General features: G+C 34.9%; 2 protein-coding genes across 18 annotated transcripts in view; one reads left to right on the top strand and one right to left on the bottom strand.

Annotated features, from left to right (window-relative positions):
* The window catches only part of LOC127858753 (uncharacterized protein CXorf38 homolog), a 36,764-nt gene extending 26,250 nt beyond the window's left edge, over positions 1 to 10,514 (bottom strand). For 11 of the 13 annotated variants that reach the window (XR_008039040.1, XR_008039041.1, XM_052396007.1 and 8 more), the window contains exon 1: positions 3,775 to 4,039. The gene's annotated coding sequence lies outside the window, so the exon portion shown is untranslated. Of the gene's footprint in view, positions 1 to 3,774; positions 4,040 to 10,437 lie in introns of those variants that run through there. The other 2 variants (XM_052396008.1, XM_052396009.1) reach the window with 2 other exon arrangements.
* The window catches only part of LOC127858756 (beta-1,3-galactosyl-O-glycosyl-glycoprotein beta-1,6-N-acetylglucosaminyltransferase-like), a 311,044-nt gene that overhangs the window by 270,178 nt on the left and 17,476 nt on the right, over positions 1 to 23,390 (top strand). For 3 of the 5 annotated variants that reach the window (XM_052396030.1, XM_052396024.1, XM_052396025.1), the window contains exon 1: positions 20,858 to 21,107. The exons of 1 other annotated variant lie outside the window; for it this stretch is intronic. The gene's annotated coding sequence lies outside the window, so the exon portion shown is untranslated. Of the gene's footprint in view, positions 1 to 20,857; positions 21,108 to 23,390 lie in introns of those variants that run through there. One more of the 5 variants, XM_052396027.1, reaches the window with a different exon arrangement.

Raw genomic sequence — 23,390 nt, 5'->3', positions numbered from 1 at the left:
TGTATTGCTGTCGAAATGTGTCTAATAAGTTATTACCGGTATGTTTTCGAAAAGAATCAAAAATAAATATTTACATGGTATAGAAGATCCATTTATTCAAGTCATCGAGGAATACACTTGCAATAACATTACGCTATTTGTCAATTTGACGCGAGATAATGATTGTATACCAATGCGATTCTCTGAAAAACAACATCTATACTATGCATTTGTAACAAGTGAAGGTAGATAGGCAACTAATATATGTTACATAGGTTATGCGTGTTGCCAAACCTAGCACGAGCTATGTATATCCAAATTCCCTTCTCTTTGCTTGTGTTCATTAACTATGTACACTCAACTAAAAAGCATTGACAAGCATACATATATGATAACAAATTTGTTTGTTAAATTAACAACGCTCATCACAGTTACATAATCAAAAGAACCTAAATATACACGACTGACGACAAATTAATCAAAATGTTGCTTTATGGTTGAACATTTAATCCATGTTATTTTTATTGCTCGAAGCCTGCTTTGCAGGCAGCCCCATTTTCCTTTTCGATAGCCTCGTTCTCGTATCGTTTTAACAACGTTTACTGCAATCGATAGCGAGAATATTAAAAGTGTCTATATGTCATCAACAAAACACTAAAGCTTGTTGAGGATATAAAAAAGTCAACCCCCGTAATATTATTCATGCTTTTACATGTGTGAAAAATGGAGCATATGACGCAAAATAATGAATTGTGCGATGAACAGGGTATTACTTATGTCTGAATTATTGATTTAATTTTGCTAAATTCAACTCCATTCTAACATAATTCGATTAAAATGCCAAGTTTGAACATAGTGTTTTTCATAAAAAAATGAGTCAGCCACATCTCCTACAATATTGGGGAAAGTTAAATTATTGCTTCAAAAGTTGCGTCACTTTGTTGGATTTCACGTAAAATTTATTCATTAAAATCCGTTTATTAATCCATCTGGTAAATGCTGTTTTTCATTATCTCTCCATTTCACGTACTTGCATATGTATGGTTGTTCTACTGAAACGTGCATGTAACATATATCATTAAAAGACAGCGGGGCATGGTCACTGAAATTGTTAACATCTTAAACAATAAAGTAATGTACGGTCTTAAACGAATGTTCATTAATTATCAAGTATTTAAGGACAACTGCTCCATGCGTATTTAACAACATGAACATTAAACTAAAATCCGAGCCCCATTTTCAGTTAGCGGTTCTCAATGTGAAGGTAAAATATAGTCATTTCTGTATGAGTTACTTCCCTTGTCCATTTAAAATCTTTGTAATGCGTTACCAGCTATATATACACACAGAGTCGATGTTATGTTCCACCCTGTCGAATTCTTACCCTAATTACCTTATGGTTAACTGATAGTTGCCTGATACCTGTACCCAGTAAAATTGGTTACCAAATATACTGAAAATATGAAAACTTAAAAACTTTTTTCAAGTAAGGCCACAATTAAAATATTGTTGGTTTGCCCTTTACCGACCCTAGATTTTACAGGTGGTTAGGTTGGTAGGAAAATTATTTTATTTTATTTTAGAAATTATATTTTTAATACACTAGTAGTCTTTGAATAATTATAACACTGGTATAAAAGCACTGTTGCAGTGTAAGTAGTCCTATTTAGCTTAACCATATCTTGTTTGCTGTTTTCTTGCATATATTAATATCAAATGCATGCTTGTGTGTTATTACATCAGATATGTGTTCAATAAATGATGTTAATTGCTCTGAATGTAAATAAAATATCTACAATAAGGAAAACATCAATACCACTTATTGTAACAAGATATTTATAAATTATGATATGCCAATGTAATTGTATCAACTATCATGCATGGGTTTTGGTTACTTCGGTTTGCAGTAAGTATAAAACTAATTAAAATCAGTTTTCACCTGAATGAATGAATGAACAGTACAGCAAACCGTTTAAGAAGATATAGAAATCATTTTACAGACTGTGACAACCAAGTTTAAACAAAATAAATCGTTTCAATTTTTCATCTAAGTTCTAACTTCAGGTTAAAAGCGAAAGTAGATTAACATGTGCAAATATTTACTTCATTTGAAAACTGTTATCCATCTCAAACTGAAATCTTTCGTTAAATAATAATAATAAAAAAAATGTTCAAAGCACAAGAGATGCTGTGCTTTTAATTTGTTTAGATCGTATTCACAATTGAACAAAAGTTTACATGTTGACCTTCATTGAAGATTAACACTGTCCGCCATTTTCATGATTTTGATTGTTTTGACAGGAAGCGAAAATCTCTTCTATTTCCTGTGCAAAACAATTTTAAAAACTCGTAAATTAATTTCTTTTTACTGAAAATAGATATTAAATTTATTTTTAAACCATATGTGATATGAAACCATGCATGACATGTCTTTAAAAAAAATAATTTTGAAATCGGAACCACATGTACTTTATTGTTTTAAACAAAATGGCGGACTAAATTGACAGTTTATAGACGCTTGCATAACTGCGCACCTCCTACCGTAATGACTCTATGTTTTCGGACACTTAAAAATAATATTTTTTTTTCGTGTCCGAAAACATAGATACAAAAAATATTCACAAAATGCAGGTGTCCGAAAACTTAAAGTCGAAAATTTAAGTGTCCGAAAATAGCGTCAATTGTATCAACGACTACCGGTAATAGCATGCGCTTGTAAAATACCATGCCGTATAGTATAAATTACAGTTATATATATTTGCACTGCATTTTTAATAAATTTAATTGCTTAATTTATTTGACAGAAAGTTACTACAAGGTTGTACTTTGACCAACGAGTTCAAAGATGAGAAATGTGACGTTCCGATACTCGCTAGTATGAACCAGTAATTAACGCAAAAAAGCAAACTATGAATTCTTTGTTTGTTCATTTCAGATAGTTGTTTCTAACACCTTCCATTGTTCGTAAAACTTGCAATAGGGTGCATCACACTTTGAAGCGTATTTGTCACAGTTATTTTAGTTAGAAGGGGTAGGACAATTGCGGTAGATAATTGAACTGTTAATTTTTACTGCCCCTGGTAAGTGTCATAACGCTTATGCTATCGGGAGAAACCATTGTTTTATACCGGTTTACAATGTTATTTACCAAATAACGCAATGTAATGGTCCGTTGCCCTCAGGCATGCACCTTCCATGTTTTATGATGTTAATCTGGTTGTAAAACCCCATGATCGAAGTGTCATTAGATATCGAAAACAGGACCGAAATTTGGTAAAATAGCGCTTTAAAATATTTTGTCCGAAAACTTAGAGACATAAATAATGGACGAAAAATCGTGTGTCCGAAAATTAAGAATGAAGAAAAATAATTATTTTTGCTAAAAAAGGGGGTGTCCGAAAACTTAGAGTGTCTGAAAACATAGAGTAATTACGGTATTATTCCAAAATATTGACTACAGTTTATGTCATTTACAGCTGTTGATAATGACTCCTAACACTTCCCATATACATTTGGTTTAAAATCATATCTCGCAATATTGAACGCTTAATTACATTAACCAGTTTTGAAAAAAGGTCGTACATAAATCAACCTTTACAACAATAATTGGTGTGCAGACACCTTTTTTAAAAAGAAGATTACTCCACGAGGTCGGATATTCACGTAAAAACAGTCATTTATTGAGCGAACGCATGCAATACATCATTAAGACCATATATAATTAAGAGCGGTGTATGCACATTCGCTATTGAACATATTCCTCTTAATTAAGCACAATATATTTAAAGAACATACTTTTTTCTCGTCGATGATAGAAGCTTGTCACCGTTCGCCAACCAATTTCACTCCTCTGCACTTAACCTACTGCAAGATGGCTAAACTTGTCGAACGTTCGCTTCGCACGTACACCACTTTAACGGTTGGGATTGGTGGAATGTTTAAGACTTCCTAGTCAAAGATCCTAGTAACAAGTGGGCTGTAAGCGAAATAAACAATACAGCCTTGTGCGTTCCGGCCGTTGTACCATTTACGCCCTTAGTCTTAGTTGAAATGACAAGTGATACTTGAAAAAAATGCGATTGCTATAAATCGGCCCGTACATGTGTAGAAACCGCGCTCTATGAAACGGTTTTATTGAATGTGCGTGAAGTGTCGTCCCAGATTAGCTTGTGCGGTACCCTTCGTGTGTGTTTAAATGCCTGTAATTTAGTATGTGTTTGAATAGATTTTAACAGAATTAATTTGTGATTACAGGTTTTCAAGTTATAATGTTAAACAAAAATGTGAACATTCTTCATAATTTTCATTATATTTGTCTTTATTGTAAAATATGTGTTTAAAAGCGGGTGCTGTTTAGTGTACATTAGCTTTTTGCACAAAATGAAATTGATATCTACCTATGGGTTTGTGTGGGTTTGTGTTCGAGAGTGCAGTAATTTTCATGGAATGAATACTGGGTATAAGGATAATTTATAGAATGTAAAGAACTTAAAAAGCCGATTCAAATGAAAGTATATGCTATATATTTTATACGGGTTCTAAGATATCACATTACACTGAAACATTTTACTCTGAGTGCTTCAAACTTTTCATTCACTTGGTGACTTTTATTATCATTTGTAAGCAAACAAATACAACACCAATTTCACAATTTAAGTAAAAAATACGACGGGACTTTTCCCAATATGAAAGGCCCCGGTCCTGTTCTCGAAATGGTGAAGAATTAAAAAAATCAAACATTTCTAACTTAGCCAAGTGACTTGCGGAAATAAGTAACTGATGGACAATTTCAGAAACATATACTTCGTTAAAGTGAAAGCAATTTAAAACATGTGTGTTCCAATACTGCTCGTCGGGTCCAAGAAATATATCCAAATCATCCCAAAAAATAAAATGCTGCAAGCTATAGATCCCACAATTACGTATTTGCTGAGTGTCCTTATGGCATTTGCGAGTTTTAATTTGGGTGAATACATTCATATTGAACTGTTCAGTACGACTAAAGTAATAGTCAAACATATACATTTTCGTGTGAATAGAAATAAGTGCGGATACTTTGATAGCGGTGTAAGGGCCTCAGCAAAAATATTTGTAAGTAAAAATAAATAGTTTGTACATGAAGAAACATCTGTTTGGACTCCGGACCATTTTAAAGGGACCTGTTTACGTTTTGATAAATTGAAAAAAAAAAGAAACATAAAATGTTTTAGATTTGGAAATGTTCCTTGTAGTTTTTTTTTAAAGAAAACAGTAATAGGAGAGTTGCCTTCAAAATGAACAAAAGGAATCCGTGTATTTTTAAGTATATCCACGGTTTTCTCGAACCATTGTTGTGTTAGCAGATGTGTTAAATACCATACTTCAATGAACATGCTAATTGTCAATATTATTCAACATGCCTCATTAAGAAAATTAGTGAAGCTGTAAAGGGCATTGTTTTAGGCCTTTTTAGATGCAAATGCAAATACAGAAGCATTCAAATGAAATAAAATGATGGACCATGCTATTTCTTTGGGAAGTATTCGGAATATTCGACATGACGCTACTGTATAGCGCAGAACAACGCCTGGTGGTGATACAAATTCCACTTCAAGTAGACGTCCATATAAGGTCACGCCTGACGTCGTATGCAAAATTCGTCGGTGAATCTCTAAAATCAATCCGCCGACCCAGAGAAAAAATGCATTGGACACAGGAATGTCCAAGGGAACAGTATACTACATCATTAGGCATGTTGTGAAAGCAAAACTACGGAAGAAGTTCAAGGCTCCTCAGCTCAACATGGCATAGATTCAGAAGCGCAGGCCCAGGTCTTGGAAGCTATATATCTAAAGCTTAAATGTGGCAAGTGGAGAGATTTTGTTACATCTGACGAGCGATGCTTTATCTTGGTGGAAGTTATTGAAGAAGAAGAGTATGTTATGTCAAAATGGGAGAAAACGTTGGCGATAAACTGAAGTTTGTAAAACGTGATGCGTTTGCCCGTGGCTTCATGGCGTGTGCTGCTTTATCGTCCAGAGGCAAATCAGTGATGAGAATAATTCCCAAAAGGGACCAAGGTAAACTCAGAATACTATATTAATAAAGTTCTGTAACAATTTATACGAAAGGATGTACCGAGACTCTTTCCGTAGGATAAACAGGTCATGACTTTCCATCAGGACAGTGCATCTAGCCACAATTTTTAACACTGTTTTCTAAAAAAAATATCAAAACATTAAGTTCATAACACCCGAAGAATGGACTTAAGTCTCTAGATGCGGCCCAAATGGATTTTGGTATATGGGGATACTAAAACGACGCTTACAGAATCGACACGAGACTCACTTTCTGATCTAAAAAGAGCTCTGAAGGACGAATTGCGCAAATTGGAACAAACAACCATCAACTAGACGTTGAAATCTTCGCCAAAGCGTTGCAGGATAATTTACAATTGCCATGAATCTCATATTGAGCATTTGTTGCAAAAAAATGTATTTAGATTATAAATTATTCATATTTTTGTTTTGTTCGTCATGATTGAACACTTCTCGTACTGACCATTTATGATGCCCTTAAATATCCATTATATGCATCTTTTGGCGATTTAAAAACCTGAAATTTATACAAGAGTTACAAACGCGATACGATTGAATAATTTGGAAAGTTGAATTGATATCGTTATATTGTGTGACATTACGAGGAATGCTTATACAAAGTATAAAATATGCCATGAAATATATCAGCATGGATGAAGGAGTGGTTAAAGCGCTAGACGTTTACTCCAAGTGTCAGTGGTTCGGGTCCAGGTAAAAACAATTGTTTTATACTGGAGCTCTTTAGTTCCGATGTTTACAGTTATCAATTTAAAGCATTTAATTACAAACTTTAAACCAGGTCAAAAATCAGTAAACAAGCCCCTTTAATATATACAGATTTATCATATCCGTTTTATGCGGCGGCCACTAAAAAACGGAAACCGTCGCTTGCTGAAACAATACCAACATTATTGTCCTTAATTCATGACTCACTGACTCACTGTTCTTTTTCCACGAATGGTGTATTTTTAGTTTGGTTTTGGAATAGTTTGCAGACGGATAAACTGCACGAAGCTGAGTGTTTATATCGTTATTCAAAAACGTTTTCCTGCCAACAAGAAGTGTCCATATTGCAAATTACTAGAAGTTGGTATACACATGTTTTAGTAAAACGTACTTAACCCATCGCGAACGTCAACGAAATGATAGTCAGAACATTTATCATTATACTCACTTATATACATGCTTAATTTGTAAATTAACACATTCATTAAAAAATATAAGAAATTACTTGACGTACACATTATTACCTTTTTATAAATTATTCACTCGAAATGCATTCAAGTTAGAGTTTACAATAATTAATGAATCAAAATAACTTAATTGACTCGCGTCATGCGAAAATTGGTCTTATGCCATATGCGACCAGCGTAGCTTCAGACCTGCCTGCGCATTTGCGCAGTCTGGATAGGCGATACCCAATCCGCTAATGAGACCACGAAACCTTAGGTGACATTATAGCGGACAGCGTAGATCTTGGCCGCCCATAGTTAAAGCCGATGTTCGCATGTCCGTGAATATAACGAATACCCATATAACATAATCTAAAAACCACCAAGAATTGTCTAATGTCAGATATTGCTGACAGTCAGATCCTCGGACTTGCCTAATTTACAAAAAAGGCGTAAAAAAGTTGTTTGTTTTCACCAACCCAATTGCACTTATGTCCCTACGTGTTTGTGCGAACCAAACCCTGATTTTCGGTATTGCAATATTAGTTTTCGATCATATGCACTAAAATAACTATAACATAAAAAAACAATCGATCAACTTTACTTTACTGACGTCAAATTGAGTAAAACCATATAAATATAATGTTAAATACAGAGTGGGAAGATTTCTGCATGTCATGGCATATTCTTATTAAGGGTAATCAATCGTAAAAGAACAATTTAGAAAACAAAACTAACGTTTAGTCTACCTACCTACCATCATGTTTGGCTATGTTAGTGAAACTTTCTTTTGGACTAACTATACGAAAACTTTGTACTAATGTGCTCTATAGCCCCTAGATAATCTAGCTTTCACCAGCCAACATTTTTTGCTTAATTGGTAATTGTAGAATCAGGTACTACTTAAAAGTACCCCGGGTACTCTTAAGTATACTACCATGTACCCCGGGTACGGAAAATACGCTTCAAGGCACCCGGCCATACTCCGGCGTACTTTTAAACATATTTCCACACATATTTACACAGCATGGACACATTTGTGTAGGTCCCTGGAATGAATAAGGTCTTGATTGTCATTTAACATGTTATTTAAATGTGACGCGTGATATCTTATCTTAATTACGGTATCTACACATGTGCAGACATGTGGTGTCCCGGGCAAACCCATAAACGCTTTTAATCCACACTTGGAACATCGCCTCCCATTTAGCGAATTCGTTCGCGCCTTTATTGCTGATGGTTTTTTTCAAGAGATTTATGTTGCTGTCATTTACAATCCGTAATTAACGAAGAAATAAATCTTTTTTTTTTAGTGTTTTTATTTTTTTAGTCGTAAATTAAGACCGTATTACGAAAATTTAATAAAGACATACGTTAAGAGAAATCTAGAGAACACAATTGGAACTATTTAAGTTTATTTAAGTCTCATTATTTTTCAAGTTGAACATTTCAATCGTGAATTAAGATGTTATTAAGAACATTTAATAAATAATGAAATCAGTTAAGTAACTATTGAGAACAGCACAAACAACGTTTATTTCAGGCAATACACTTTGATTTTACATGTAAAACGTTATTTAAATAATAATATAAGAAAATTATAGACAAAAGCTGATATGTCCTTTTCAATTATAAAAGTTTGACATGTCCTGACATCTTACACATTTGTTCAAACGAATAACTCCAGTACTTGTTCATTTAAAATCACAAAATTCATTTCCGGCTAGATATTTTTGTATTAGCTTGAGAGCGATTTTTAAATAAGAGATTGCTAAAAACAACTTTAGTTTTAGACTAAACCTGTACATAATTTTAATTAAAAAACAAAACTATACCTGAAATCTTACAGAGTTCCGCTTATAAATATTTCCGGACCAATTTTAGAACCACAAACTTGATTTCGGCTACAGATGTGTATATAACCTTTAAAATGACACTTACAAGGGAAGTATTAATAACGAAATGGTAACTGTTTACACAAACAAAGCTATGTACTATTCAATAAAAAAAGCCATCCTCGGTCTTTAAGTACTGTTTATTGGAATAAAGCGGGTGTACACAATGATAACGTTGTAATCTGCCTAATTCTTCAGTACCGTTTTCAGTAGCGGGTGACGTAATAGCCAATATGACGGCGGTCAATTTATCGATTCTGGGATTGTCTATAGGGGCGTATGAAATTCCAACCATCGCAGCGACCTAGATCGGTCAGAGGCGATAAGAATGGACAGGGATAACGTGCACGAATAAATATTGAAGTCGGCTCTTTTATGATCGGCGAAAAAACGGAAATAAAAAAAATACTTTTTCAGAAATCGCAATAAATTTTTTTGGGTCGGGGGGTAAAAAGTGGGTCGGTCGGTAAATAGCAAACAAACTTAATTTTAATTTAGACCTAACCATGATATTTTAGTGTCAGGATTGTAAGTTAAGACAGGAATTTATGTCTGAATAAAATATTGAAAAATAAGTATAATTGACCGTCAACGCACATCAAACCTTATTTGTTATGCTTTACGGCAACGTTTATGGCTGATCTAGAAGCCTCCACTAACTAAATATACGTTCTTGCTATTTCTACAGAGCACATTTACTAACTTCAACGTCAGACAAATGCGATCACACATGCTTAAATGTGACTTGTTCACAGTTAAAGTGGTACAAATAACGATTTTCAAATAATAGTCATAGATTTAAAAGAAAAGTACATATTATGTTAAAACAATTAAAAAGCACTCCCAACTAAGACAAATTAAAAAAAGAGTATTTAATAGGAGATCATCATTCGATATCCATAAAATAAAAAACCGTTTTAAACGCCTATCCTCGATAATTTTGATAATACTTAGAGTTCTAGCTTTGCCTTACAGTTTCGATATAAACTATTAAATCTGGCTTTGCAAAGTTGTAGCGCGCTAACTTCTGATTTCAGAGGTCTCATGTAATGCAATATTTGTATTAAACTTTTTTTCTTGCAAATATAATTACTAAGACTATTCAAAAACATTAATGATTCCCTTACAAAAACATTTCATTACATTTTGTAAAAATACGGAATCTATGAATATGTCCCTTTAACAGTTTTAACAGTCACGAAAACAAATCTTATATAGATGGTTGGCGGCCAATATAAGCAGCATTGCAGTATCCGCGATATGTACATAATGTTGATTTAAACAATATCGTCTAAATAATAAAGTACAACTTACTTGAAAATAGTTGCATAAAAAACGAACAACAAGCTGACATGTGTATTCCGATGTCGACTGCCAAATGATTGAATGCGCAGTAGTTCGGTAGATTTAAATATTCGTGTTTAACCCAACGAAGCGACAATAGGTTACACAACTTAATAGCCTGGTGCTCGGCTCGTACTAAGATTATAGGCCTGAAACAAACCACAATTATGTCAGAAGTTAGGGTTTATTTGCAGTATTGCATTTGACAAAACAGGCGGCAATCAAGATATCTCAAAGCAGATGGGCGGTATATGCTAAAGAACGATGCATATTTGCAACGGGCGAGTAGCCATGTATTTCGCGCAAAAATATCTAGTTGGAAGGTCGGATAGGTTCCTTTATTGCGAATTATGTTTGTTTTGCAAACACATGAGCCTCGCTCTGAGAACAAAGGGTTTATTGCATGTGCGCAAAGTGTCAATCCAGATTAACCTGTGTAGTCTGCAAAGACTAATCAAGGGCAACACTGAAGATCGCGCGACCTGTGAGGACCAGCCGTGCGCGGCCGCTTTTTACGAGGCAAGTTGCGCTTCCAACTTGACCGATCCGTGCTTAGACTTTGCTATGGCAGTGGAGTTCCCGTTTTACGATCGTGCTCATCCCGTGATCACTCGTGTTAAAGGCGCGAAAAGGCCGATACTAGCCGTGGTATCTAGCCTACTTTTTCCCCGCGTTTAAACACGTGCGAACCTATTTCTAATCTAACGCGCGGCTGGTTAGCCGTGCTTAAGCATTGTTTCAGCAGTGGAACAGCCGTCGACGGCCAGACCAAGTACAAAGCACGTCAAAGCGCAGCCAAGCAGACATTGACCAGAAAAAACCACTAACGACGACGTCCACCATTTTTTTTGCACGTGCTCTGTGTGACCTGGCCTTTAGATTGGATTAACACCTGTCAATGAGACCCTTGTTCGGTTAAATATGTTAGTACACACCGCTTGAAATTTGTTAGCGATACGTGCGTATTTTAAAACTTCAAACAGAAACGACGACATATGTCTCCATATATGTGCTTAAACAATGCGAACATGTTTGATGTATTACTCGGTTACGTCACTCGTACATTAAGAAGCATTATACTGATCTGCAGCACTCATTATGTTAAATGTCTATCTATACTGACTTCTTCAATGATTTCCGTTTATGAAAAGTTTTGTTGAGTGTTTTTAATAATATATATATAATATTTGGTATAATCAAAAATAATTATAACTGCAAGAAAAAGGTTAAATGAAATAAAAAATTCCTACCCGGGATATAAACGCCTTTTTGCAAATTATCGATGCAAAATAAATCCGCAATCGCTCTATAATTTAACAGATTATTATTTAATTACATACATTCCGATCAGATAATTTTATTATTTTCATTAGTAAGTGGTTTATTTATTCAACCTGTTCTATGTTTGTATTTTAAATTTCCATTTTGCCCAAGCGTGAACATATATGACTCTAACAGTGTTGACGACGGCAAAAACACTAACGTGTATTTGTTATACTGCAATTAAACAAAATGAACATGAATAATGTTAACAAAATCAACATACAAACACAATTTAGTCACTTAAGTATAAATTATTCAATACTTTATTCAACCATAAAGAGCTTTCAACTTTTGCTGTATAAAATATAATAAAAAAACATTCCTAAATACTTACAATAAAAGTACATATGTTTAAATTTAAAGCAAGAGGGCCTAACGGCCATAGGTCGCTTACACGAGACCTGAAGGGACTAAACTATTCTGAAAAGGTGGAATTTATAAGGATAAAAGTTGTTTATGGAACATAAATATTCAATTAATATAGATGTTATTGTGACAAACTTTTGATAATTGAAAATAAATCCAATGCAGAATGTATATGTACATATTGAAACCTTAGATTAATTTATAGACGATAACTCAGTTAGCCAGTACCTGGTATTCTCTCCAGCAGATAGGCTGTTGAAAGAAGATTCAATATTGTATTAGTGAACTATTGTGGTTTATTTGTTTAACAAATAAACCGGGTTATTTTGTTGAAGTTTCGAACTTTTTCGTCTCTTAGCATATACCTACGGCATGTAAACAAATAAGCTGACAACGACGAAATTATTCGGGAACGGTTTAAATAATAAACTATTCCACTTCCTTTTCTCTCCAGTGCTGGAGAAACAATTTTGCACTGTAAGACTCCAGCAGTTCCTTAGACCCAAATCCATGGATAAATTCCCGTACAAAACTGTTATTTTCCTGAGTATTCTACTCCTTATGCTGTCACTGGACAAAATCCAGGACCTACCCTGATACCGGAAGTCATTGGAAACACATCTACTGTGTTTCCAAGTGGTAGTTGTGAGCAGCCATTGACGTGGTGCTGCCAAGGTGTTTACTGTGATTTATGTTATGCTTGGTATCATGCCGATAGCCAAAATGTGTCTGATAGCATGTATGATAGACTTGGAAATGACTCTCGCATTGGGGTTTGGAAATGTCTCCAATGTGAAAACATGAACGTCACCTCACCACATACTGCAAGCCTTGAATCTTTTGAACCACCAAACAAATATAACAATCTAAATAACATCTCAGATATAACCAGTCCTATGCATTCAATACCACCTGACCAGATGGACATAACACGCATCCAATAACATCAACACCAAAAACAAGTAAACAAGCACCACACTAACCCAAGCAAAATACCAAAAACAAAATCAAACGCTCACTTAAGGTTCTAATTATTAACTGCCGATCCATCGTTGATAAAATCTGAATATGAAAATATGGTAAATTTCACGAAGCCCGACATCATAGGCACAGAGTCATGGTTAAAACCTAAGCACTACAACAATGAAATTTTAAATCCTGACCTTGGTTACATCCCTTTTAGGAGAGATCGGCAGAAACAAGCAGGGGGAGGGGTATTCATTGCGGTAAAAATTTGCCTCATAGCTCAGGAAGCCACACACCTACATACAGACTGTGAAAACGTCTGGGTCAAGAAAGACATCCAAGGCTCTAAGTCCCTCCTGATTGGCTCCTACTACAAACCCAAAGAATATGACCCCCATAGCCTTGAAGAATTCAAAAAGGCACTCTCATTGGCTACTAAATCCAAATCAAATGTCTGGGTTGGCGGGGACTTTAACATGCCAAAGTTAAACTTGTCAAACATTGCCCCAACTGATGACTGCAAAAATCAATCAAACTATCGTGATTTTATTGATACCTTATATGACAACAACCTGACCCAAATTGTACAAGACCCTACCCGAGAAAACCATATCCTTGACCTGTTTTTGACCAATAACCCTTCCATTGTCAACAGAGCTATTATTATCCCTGGTATAAGTGACCATGATGCAGTTCTAGTTGACACAAATACATCTGCCCGTATGAAACCTTAAACACCTAGAAATATACATCTCTTCAAAAAAGCAAACTGGGGGGACTTTAAGGCCCACATAAATGAACTCCATATATTTCTTACCAGGTCAAATAATTATAAGAACAAATCCGTAGAAGAACTTTGGCATTCCATTTCCATGTCCATAGAAGAAGGGGTCAACCCATTTATCCCATCAAAGCAGTCATCTTCCAAAAACAAGCTCCCATGGATACAGGTCACCCTAAAACGTCTTTATAGGTAACGGGACAAGTCATATAAAAGATACATGCAACATAAAACGGACAAACACAAAGAACACTATCTTGCTCTAAAACATCCATGCAGAAAGGAAACAAGACAAGCATACCAAAACTACCTTGCAGACATTCTCAACATCAACAATACACCAGATCATGAATATAGCAATAACAGACCAAACACTAAAAAACTATACTCACTACTCAAACACGCAAAGCAAGACTCAACTGGCATCGACTCACTCAAGAAAAACAATAAAATGCACACATCTGACGGAGACAAAGTCACAGCACTTATTGAACAATTTCAGTCTGTTTTTACTTCCAAATCTCCTATCTCACTCAAATCCCTGGCCGAAATGAAGATACAGGACAATGCAGATACAGGAAGAGAGACCCCAATGAAAAGTTTAGTCATCACAACCCCATGCCTGACATTGAACTCTCCGCTAATGGTATCGAAAAACTCTTGAAAAATCTCAATCCTCATAAAGCTGCAGGGCCTTACAAAATTAGACCAATCGTCCTTTAAAACCTCAGTAAAGAACTTGCCCCAATCCTGTTTGAGTTATTCAAAAAAATCACTTCAGAATGGCTCCCTCCCTGAAATATGGAAAATGACAAAAGTGGTCCCAGTCTACAAAAAAGGCTTCAGGTCAGACCCAGCTAACTATCGCCCAATCTCTATCACCTGTATCCTGTGTAAAACCCTGGAACACATAGTCTCATCTAGCATCACTAAGCACTTCACAAAATCTAATCTTTTCTGTGAACTGCAGCACGGGTTTCGAGAAAATAGGTCATGTCAATCCCAAGTCCTAATGCTGATTGATGATATTCTTCAGGCTGTTACCCTAAGAAGCCAAGTTGACCTAATATTGTTTGACTTCTCTAAGGCGTTCGATATGGTAAATCATGAAAAACTACTTTACGAGCTGCATTACTATGGAATGAGAGGCCATGCTCTTAAGTGGATAAAACGTTTCCTGGGCAATAGGTCACAATCTGTAGTTGTCAATAGCTACACCTCCAGTACCATCCCTGTCTCCTCCGGTGTACCCCAGGGCTTGGACCTCTCCTATTCCTCATCTATATAAATGACCTTCCTGAATATGTCCGCTCCTCCAAAGTAAAACTCTTGGCTGATGACTAAGGGTGTCACGTTTACAGATTTTTCTAAACGTTAAAACGAAATGAAATAAACGAAACGTTGCCGTTAAACGGTTTCCCTATGTCCGTTTAAAAAGCATCAGTACCATCGCATTTCCAAACCGAAAATAGTATTTTATTTTCGGAAGTCATATTCAGTGCATATCCCATTCGCGTAATAACGTCATATTAAAACCAAAAATATTATAAAACTGACCATCCGAATCACCACATGTGTATTCGTCATTCTTTATAAACAATTTAAAAACCGTCGAAAATAATATAAAATCAATGAAAAGTACTGTTTCCGAAAACGACACTCCGAAGCAAATGCACGTTTTCTGCATATGAAATACAATGCGCATATCGTTTGACCGCAGAAAATGAAAAACCAGTTAACTAGCAAAAACGTAATCAATATATAATTTGGTTAAAATATTGCTTTTCAACATGCTACCGCAGTGTTTGACTTGGCTAATCAAGCACTTAAAATATTTCAAGATGGCGGCATATGCACTGTTTCGTTGCCAAGTTGTAAGATTTTCGGAAAGTAGCGAACATTTTCCGTAAGTTTCCGTTCATGTCTGTTTTTATCCGCTAACCAATCAGAAATAAATTATTGCCGAATTCGGTAGCCCGGATTTACCGCAAGTACCCGGATTTCACAGTTTGTCATCGATATACTTCGTACGGCTAGTCGGCTACGTTATTTGCACCCAAATATTTATTATATTGATATTGACTGTCGTTTAAAAGTTTACTGTTTTGGTAAACGTTTTTCAGCAACACACGAAACGCGACCGTTTAAACGTTTAAACGTGACACCCGCACTGATGACACTGCAATCTATCTCTCCATCACTGTTGCTTCTCACTCTAGCCTACTTCAACAACATTTACAACAACTCGAACAATGGGAAACAAAGTGGGACATGCCATTCAATCAATCAAAATGTCAAGTCATCCAAATCACAAAACGCCAAACAGCAATACAAACACAATACCTCTTACATAACACCATTCTGGATTCTGTCCCTTCTGCTAAATACCTCGGCGTCACCATATCTCATGACCTTTCTTTCAACACACATATCGACAACATCACACAACAAGCATATCAAACACTAGGTTTCCTCAGACGCAACCTAAAAGTTCCTTTACCAGAACTCAAATCCGCATACAAGACACTGGTCAGACCCCAGCTGGAGTACAGCTCCTCCGTGTGGTCCCCGCACACTGCGACTCGTATTGAGCAGCTTTAGTCAGTTCAGCGTAGGGCCAAACAAGACTTCAGTTGGCTGCCCAGTGTCACAGACATGCTTACTTCCCTAAACTGGCGACGCCTTGACCTCCGCCGCATTGATCAACGCCTGGTTATGTTTCACAACATCTTGCATAACCAGGTAGCCATTCCTATACCTGACTACCTCAAACCAAACACTAGACCAACAAGAACCTTCACATACTAAAGCATTTCAGAACATTCAAACCACAACTGATTATCAAAAGTTTTCCTTCTTTCCTGGAACAATCATCCACTGGAATGCTCTGCCTCCTGACATTGTAACCCTCCCTGGACCTGAGTTCAGCCTGGCTGTTAGCCGAGTTGAACATAATTCCCCATAAGTACACCTGATCTGTTTTAACCTGTCTTTAAAAATAACACACATTTTTCTCTCTTTTATATCCTTTTATTAGCTCGACTATTATATACGAAATATATATAGTTCAGCTATCCTACTCACCCCGGCGTCGGCGTTAGCGTAAGCGTGCAACTGTTAAAGTTTGCGTATCACCCCAAATATTTCCTATGTCCTTTGACATATTACTTTCATATTTTGCACACTTCTTGACCAACATGACCCCAATCTATAAACAAGAGCAGACAACTGTATCAAGCATTTTGACAGAATTTTTGTCCTTTTTACACTTAGAATATGCATATTATTGATAAATCTATGTTAAAGTTTGCGTACCAACCCGAATATTTCTTATGTCCTTTGACATAGTGCTTTCATATTTTGCATACTTCTTTACCAACATCATCCCTATCTATTAACAAGAGGAGACAACTGTATCAAGCATTTTGACAGAATTATGACCCCTTTTATACTTATATAATTGAACATGTTGCTTAAATTGCCATAACTTCTTTATTTATAATCCCATTTGATGAAAGATCATCTATTTAATGACCACACACGGTGGAATAAATACACACGGACTCATCTTGCATATAATGTGAGTGTGTGTACATATCTTCAATAGCATACATGCACATATAGTGAATAAGTTATAAAGCTAAGTATAAAAGGCAAAATAAAAGACAAAGCATATAACAAAACAATAATGAACTTATCTAGAAGATTACATAGGATATGCAAAAAAGCAAGGCAGAAGCAACTCGGATGCTGAATAAATAAGCAGGGTGTATGAAGTATTACTATTACTAAGCATGGTTAGAACAAAGTTAACCTCATTTATTTGAAAAAAAATATTGAAGACACAACTATGCTGCATATATCAGCTTGATCTACAAGCTCTAAAAAAGCAATACCAAAATCATAATTCGGAAATAATCTTTACCGACCCGCGTTTTAATTTAAAACCTGTAGGTACATGGAAAATCCCCGAAATCCACTACTGTACACAAACGGCAGCCATTTTGCAATTTCCAATGCGATTGATGGCTACAAACATATGCTAAATATTGGTGTGCATTCGATTGCAATATTCATTTAAATTCAGGACTGGGATTGTGAATCGGTAAGACATTATTCTGCTGTTAATAATTACAAAGATAAGTTTATTTTATTTAAAAATAAAGTATCAGACATTGCCCAATTTCCTGCTGAATAAGGCTGTATGCATGTTCCGTTGTTTACATGTGATATTATTATTCTCGTCACCTAAATAAGATTTCAAAATAAAATTATACCTCAATCTTTACCCCTAGTATTAGGGTAAAGTTTTTGCAACAATGGAACCACATGCAGGAATTGTTTGTAAAGTTGAATATTTTAGGTAGCTTTTGTACTAGCTGCAAAGTTTTAGATTTTGTCCCGCCCTACACGAATATGTATAATAAGTAGGTGGTTTAACAATACACTAAAAAGTTATTTGTATTATTCGATAAATAATTTAGAACCTCGATATGGAATACTTCAGTAGCAGTAGCTAAAATAAGATTTCAAGGGACGTTACCCATGATTTAACTCTATGAGTGACGTAATCCTATTCGAGTTGTCTCCCTCGACTATACATTAGTTGTTTTAAATATACACGCTTATGAGTCATACAGTTTACATTTGTGAGTGAATGAAGTAAACATGTTTTATTGTGGACTACTGTTCAACAATGCTGCGCGTTTATTAGCTTATGCTTGCGCAAGCAGCTTTGGATATAGAGCTGGACGAGCACTTGGATCAAGAATGTTCGGTGGAAACCGACCGACTTACCGTAAGGTTTATGGAAAACAAAGAAGTCGGAAACAATATGGTCCGCGTAATAAAATAGCGCGGTCATTTAGAGCTCGGAGAACGAGCCGTATCGCTAATACGATAACGAGGCATTGTCTCACGTCGGAAACGAGATGCTGTTGTGGGCCCTTCAGAAAAAAAACTCTTGACCAATTAGTTTTCAATTTTGTGTTCATTTTGCTGTGTTGTTGATTCAAGGGGATTTGGAAAATTGATGATTGGTTTACTTTCGTTATAAATAAATAAACTAAAGCTGAATTTTTGGCGGATAAATTTTCTTGCGAAAATTACTTGTGGCGGAAAATTTCAAGTAGCTGACAGTCTCCTTTGGTAGGAACATTATTTGGAAATTTAAATATCATAATAATTCTGAGGGTGCAATTTTGTGTGGCCAGTTGTCTTAGGATTGCTGAGTATAAATCCATACTTTGGTGGTTACCTTCTGATTATTGCAAAAAATTAGTTTATTACAAAAAAATAGTTTTTTGCGGAGATGGGATTTGATCGGATATAAGTAACTCCCAGCTTTTATTTGACTATTATCTGGATAGTTAGTCACTTTGCTGAATTGCTTTACATTGCGGATTTGCATATTGCGGAATTGCTTTACATTGCAGAACTTTGCGGATTTGGATAGCATTGCAATTACATTGTGGATTTTGATAACATTGCGATTAATGTTGCGGATTTGCTCACTATTGCTTATAATGGATAATATTGCGATTGATGTTGCGGATTTGCTCACTATTGCTTATAATAACTTTGCATTGACTGTCAGCTACTTAAAATCAGGAAGGCCACTGGGTGTAATCATTCCTGATTTACATGTAGTTTCATATATTTGATGATGTGGCTCATTCTCTCCAAACTAAAGTTTTGTTCTTACTGAAGTTAATTATTTTAACCTAGTCCATATGTTCTAGTCATGAGCTATTGCGAAGGAAAGGTAAAATAAAGAAGTTATAACTTTATTTTGTGTTATTCGAAATGTGTATACTAAAATAATGTGGTTTTTTTGTTTAAAAAATAAACCGGGTTATTTTGTTGAAGTTTCGAACTTTTTCGTCTCTTTGCATCTTCCTACGGCATGTAAACAAATTAGCTGACAACGACGAAATTATTCGGGAACGGTATAAATAATAGTCTATTCCACTTCCTTTTCTCTCCAGCGCTGCAGAAACTTGTTGCAATTTTGAAATTTATTGTTTAAAACCCACCCACCACACCCTGTTTGCTAGGAATTATATATATATATATATATATATATATATATATATATATATATATATATATATATATATATATATATATATATATATATATAGAACTACTAAAACACGAAAACCTTTCTTGTTTTTTGTCTGGTTTGTACGCAAAATGCAGAACAAAAAAATGCATCCAATATTTATTACCTCGTAAATTCTGTTGATGTGTTTTCATGACATGACCTCGAAATCCTGATACACTTTTATACTCCGCACCACAAATAGGACAAATATAGCACAGCTATTTCGTGCTTGCTTGCGATTTATTGTTTGCCTCATCATCAGTATAATCACCTAATACCAAATCTAAATCTATGTCGTCATCCCATGACTTAAGGGAGTCCCAATAAATATTAAAATGACATTCGAAAATTTGCTTCCTTCGGAGGTTAAAAGAACAATTATACATTTTGAGTTGTTTGCACTTAACATGTCTTGATAATGTTGCTATTTTAAACAAAACATGGTAACATTTTAATTCTATTAAAAGACCGGTTTTTTGTACATGCACGTACGTGCGATAAACAACGGCAATTTAACCCTGGCGAAACAACCGGCAATTAATATTCATAAGACTAATTAATGATTGATTTTGAGATCAACAACACAACAATTAAACGAATAGGTACTTGTTTATTTAACATAATATAATTTGAATCCGAAAAAACATAACGCGTTAAATAAGCGAAATCCCTCGCAATCGATATCGTGTAGCCGCATTATCGCTACACAGGGACCAATCGATCGAGATTATCAAATCTCGCGCATCGGTTTATTATCGCTACACCGGGACCAATCGATCGAGATTAAAGTATAGGTCCCTGATCTCGCGCACCGGTTTATTTTGCGTGCTGTAACGGGATATCGCGAGGTTGCTAATCCCTTTGTTTGTATAGGTCCCTGGTTTGTTTGACTATCGTAACAAATATTGAGATTAGATTGTTCGCTGTCACAGATACATCGCTAGGCCTGTACCGATACAAATGATGGTCAAGAGCAAAATCACGCGGTATGCGTGCATCATAAAACGTGATTTGAACCGATTTAAAAAATGACCGAAAAGTGAGTTTGTGTTTAAAACTACTAAAAGAATCGTTCACATAACGGGAATTAATGATGTTGTAAGTATTCATCTAAATGTGATGACAATTAATGTTTATTGATTGGATGGGAAATAAATGAATATTTCCTGTTAATGAATTGAATGTATATTATATCAACGTCTGTATGGTTAAAGTATTGAAAGCATTCGTATGATGTAAGCGATTAGGTAAAATATTATTTCATCGTATGGGGTAAATATTGATTGAAGTGTTATCAGTTTCGTTGTTTGGTAATGAAATGAGGGGTCGAGGTAATGTGATGTTAAAGAAAACATATAGCCGAAATGAAACGTATGCTACATAGTAGAACATATATATTCAAATTACTCCTTTATTTTAAAGTAATTCACTTTACTTATTAAACGAGCGTGTTTCATAATGACTGCTCACTAATTATCAGCATTTATACATTTTTTAAATAAAATACTTGACATTTTTGTCAGTAAACTTTCATTTTACTGGTGATAAAAAATGTCATCTTAAATAGAATCAGGATAAGTGAGGTGAAGTAACATGTTTGCTACTAAATTATCCTAAAAATCAGAGTTAATAGGCTCTCAAACATATCTATATTAGATAAAAAGCTTGACATTAAATAATTATTTTAAATAGATAAAAAGTTTAAATTTACCTTCGACTTATTTCGTTTTGATAACATCATAATGATGTAATATATTTGCGAACACATTAATTTAATGGTGAGTTTTGTATTCGACTGCTTTCAGGTCTAATTAACAAATATATATATTATTTTTAAGATTATTTTCATACCCTCTATTTACTACGCTTCTTCATTTTTAACTACTTTTAAAGAAAAAGAAACATTCTATGAAAAATAGTTTTGAAACGATGCATACTAGAAAAAATCTCAAAGTATTGAATCCTCACTATATTGTTTCAAATCTCAAAGTATTGAATGCTCACTATTTAATTAACCCATTTATGCCCAGTGGACTCTCCCATCCTTCTAAATTGGATCAATTTATTTCCAAAATTAGGGGTGTCAAGTATTTTAATTTTTATATTTAGAACATTTCATAAAAAAAATCATTTAAGCAAACAGCGCAGACCCAGATGAGACGCCGCATTATGCTGCGTCTCATCTGGGTCTACGCTGTTTGCAATGTCCTTTTTTCAGGACGCTAGGCATGAACGGGTTAATTGGAGTCGCATCTGCTTTAATTTTAACGCCTGACAACGAAGTTATTTCAGTATATCATTCCTTTTAAACTTATCAAGTTTCACTTTAGATTGTGACATTTCTTCACGTTTACAGAACAATACGTTTGTATAAAGAACATATCAATAGGTTCTCAGCAGGAACGCTAACTTGTCATTCTAGGATGCTTTTAGTATAACAAATAAACGTTTTTCAATCGAATTGCATCGATTGTTCGAGACCATTGTTTATAAAATTTACCGGGTTCTTGTTGTAAGTGTTACATCAATACTTAATAAATTATACGTATTAAAAATGTGTCTACAAAAGGCTTTCCAAGGAGGTAACCGCACACACGTACTTATTGTTTAGGTGTTTATGAATTGACTTAACTGTCACAAACGTAAGTTTTAACGAGCTATACTTGAAAACAGAACGCAAGCATTGTAAATGGTTGATTTTTTTCGGACATGAAACATAATTTAGAATATGACTGTGTATGTCAAGCCAAAAGAAATCTTAACCAATTTATGCCTAGCGTCTAGAAAAAAAGGCCTAGGCAAACAGCGTAAACCCAGATGAGACGCCGCATGATGCGGCGTCTCATCAGGGTCTCCACTTTTTGCTTAAAGGAATTTCTGTAAGAAATATTCTAAATATAGATACAATATACATATACAAGACATCCCAATTGGAGAAACATCAATTTTCAACAATTCGGTTATGAACACCCATGTGCGACTGTTTATGTTTGTACAATATTGTTTAAATAAAAAATACCACGAGCGCAATCTCTTAATCAAGCATTAAGCATTTGGGAAAATGAATGGTGTTCCCTTGCTTATATTACACAGGAATATGATTCAGTATCCGGTGTGTAAAAGGCAACAACGACATACATGCCACCGCATAATATATACATTTTATTGTAGTTATAATATATTTTAATAATTCAGTGTCGATATGAACTCTTGTTGAATTTACACAATGTACAAAGTATTCGGATATGTTCTGACCGCCGGAAATATTTAATTTAATTCGTATGGTTCTTGAAATGCCTTTAGTTGGATTAATTTTTTAACATATTTTTATATTTAGTCAGATTGTCATAGACAGGATCATTGGGGATGTTATGTAATGTT

The sequence above is a fragment of the Dreissena polymorpha genome, chromosome 14 (genome assembly GCF_020536995.1).
Source record: "Dreissena polymorpha isolate Duluth1 chromosome 14, UMN_Dpol_1.0, whole genome shotgun sequence".
Lineage (NCBI taxonomy): Eukaryota > Metazoa > Mollusca > Bivalvia > Myida > Dreissenidae > Dreissena > Dreissena polymorpha.
This window is presented reverse-complemented; position numbering and strand designations above follow the sequence as displayed.